The 2,637-nt window shown below is 37.7% G+C and overlaps 1 pseudogene; it reads right to left on the bottom strand.

Moving 5' to 3' along the window:
• Positions 1–392: 392 nt before the first annotated feature.
• LOC149260638 (uncharacterized) lies at positions 393–1,495 on the bottom strand (annotated as a pseudogene).
• Positions 1,496–2,637: the final 1,142 nt, after the last annotated feature.

The raw sequence follows: 2,637 nt of genomic DNA, 5'->3' as shown, positions 1-2,637 counted from the left end.
CACGGTAACGGAACGGGAAATAATACAAATCAAGAAAGTATCGAACCACTGAGCTTAAAGCCAGAAATTAAACCTCCTCACGAAACAAAAAGCATACAGAAAAATTAGTTGGGAACATTCCCATAATAGTTTTTGTTAAATAATATGAATTGCTCAAAAATCTGAATCGACTTATACAGAGATCGAGCCCCGAAAAACAGACATTCAAATGCCAAACATCAAATTCAAAACCTGTCTTATATCCACAGGAGTTAACCAGTGTCAACTATTACCAGACATCAAATTGCCATAGCAAATACACAACCTATAGAGTCAAGCATCGACAATTTCCTGGACAGAAGTATATGTTAGTACGAAGTTGACAAATAAAAACGTAACTTGAAACTGCAGACTCAAACAGCCCTAACAGGGGTTTTATTCGATTTCCTCGACTTTTTCTTCTTTTTTGAAGCATCGATGCTGTTGGCCGCGACCCCACATTGCAAATCTACAGACTCAATAATCTTTTCGTGTGCTGGAGTTGTAGGAGAATCATCCATTGGAACTCCATCACCGACATCTTGACCACTTAAAATCCCGTTTCACCCTCTAAAGAGGATCCTTTCTTCTTCTTTGTGTTCGGGGTTTTCTCTGCATCACTAGTCCTTTTCTTACTAGAAAGCCCACCTGTAATCCCTTCTTCCCCATTTATCTTTGGTCGGTCAATTTGTGCTTCTTTTTCCACACCTTCCATCTCAATGGGCAGCATTCTAGAGTAACTGTAAAGTGAACAGTCCAGAGAGCCCAAGGTCTTCAGACACATATGACGGATGTTATTCCACTTTTCTGGAAGCGCGGACACAAGACTGTCGATAACAACAACAACATTCTCCACTATTTCCTTGCTGCTCTGAGAAACCCTAGCCACATTAGCAACACAACCAGTACTGTTAAAGGAGATATAAGCCAAACTGCAAGCTGACTCTAGTTCTCCCCTCCATTTCTGGTGGGTCAAATCCACGGGGACCATATTCCTTTGATCTGTGGGGTATTCTAACCCTGTGAACTTAGGGATCCGTACTACTTTATTTGCCATGAACAAACCAAAAGACAGACGCAGTTTTTCCCTATCCTCGGATGTCCTACAATCAGCCATTAGCTGTTTGCAATCAAAGACCTTTGAAATGGGTAAATCCTCCTCCTTAATCTTGGTCTCGGCAGCTTGTAAAACCTCTTTTCCATTGCCGATAATCAAACAGATCTTTTGGCTTCCATCAAAACGAAACAGGGGATGAGGTACTGGGATGCTCAAGGGAATCGTTCGTGTACCATCAGATCTCCTTTTCAGCGTAACAACCAAATAAACAAACTCATTGCAACCCAGGCCTTGAGGTTTTTGATCCTTAGGCTTTAAATTAGTCACCGTCAAGAGCAGTTCTACTGCTAATTCTACTATTTCCTCGCTTACTCGAGAGGATACTTGGGATCCATTACTTTCGTTCTCTCTATTAACCATGGCAACTGATCTCACGAAACAAAAAGCAATGCAATACTAACTTGGCAAATGGGAAAAAAAAGTGTTAGATGAATTTCTAATGCGTTGGTGTGTTCTCTCTTGCTAACAGATGCTACACGAACAATTCCGTGAAACCTTAAAATCCCGTGAGCAATTCGATTCCACAGTGCATGATACTATATATTTTCGATTGAATCCATCATCAGACGTATTATCATTCAAGCATCTAACCAGAAAAATATTAACGAAACTCATTTAAGATCCTTCTAATTTAGAAAGAATATTAATGGAATTTTTAATACTTATGCTGCAAACATATGACTATAAAATTGTTAATGGAAATAGCTTGACGAATACAAAATTTACAATATACGGTTCAATGACTACCTTGTAAGAAAGGTATCCGCCGAGCATTGCAGGAGACAGAGTATCCCGATCCACTGCGGAGGTCAATGTTCTAAGTTTCGCATCAAAGGTGATGGTAGATGAAGCTTGGTAGATGAAGTTTAGGGCTTGCAAAAAATTTTCCAAAAGCCGGGGAAGAAAAGGAAAAAGCAGTGAAAATATCTTCGAGAGTGACAAAAGAATTGGAAAAAGCAGTAATGCATATCTTCGAGAGTGACAAAAGAATTGGAAAAAACAGTAATGCAACTCAAAGGGCCAGGTTCAATGCACAGCAGAACTAGAGGTGAAAAAAAGGCAACTCAAATATTTGGAAAAAGCAGTCAACTTCAAATCAATGGTTGAAACTGTCAAACTTGATCAAACGGTTCAGATTAAAAGTGTTGACAATTGTTGATGCATAGGAAGGCCTATCGACCTAATAAAAGTGTTGACAATTGTTGATGCATAGGAAGGCCTATCGACCTAAAAATAAATATCAAAGATATAGATAAGAGATATTTTAAAATAATTAAAATATATTTTTAATTAAAATAAATATAATAAAAACAAAATAAAATAATTACACAAAAAATTAATATCCTATAAAAATCACTATATCAAAAGATATTCTTTTTACATTTTATTCTCACCAATAATTATTTCAAATCTATAATAGATTTCAAAGAAACTTATAAAAATCTAAAACGTATTCGAGGGGTCCCATGATGGAGAAGGCCTTTGTCGGTGGTGGGCCGAGG

The sequence above is a fragment of the Pinus tabuliformis genome, chromosome 6 (assembly GCF_031772625.1).
Source record: "Pinus tabuliformis cultivar Carrire ecotype Pingquan chromosome 6, CPIR1, whole genome shotgun sequence".
NCBI classification, from domain to species: domain Eukaryota; kingdom Viridiplantae; phylum Streptophyta; class Pinopsida; order Pinales; family Pinaceae; genus Pinus; species Pinus tabuliformis.
The sequence above is the reverse complement of the archived record's forward strand: the minus strand, read 5'-3'. Positions and strand labels throughout refer to the sequence as shown.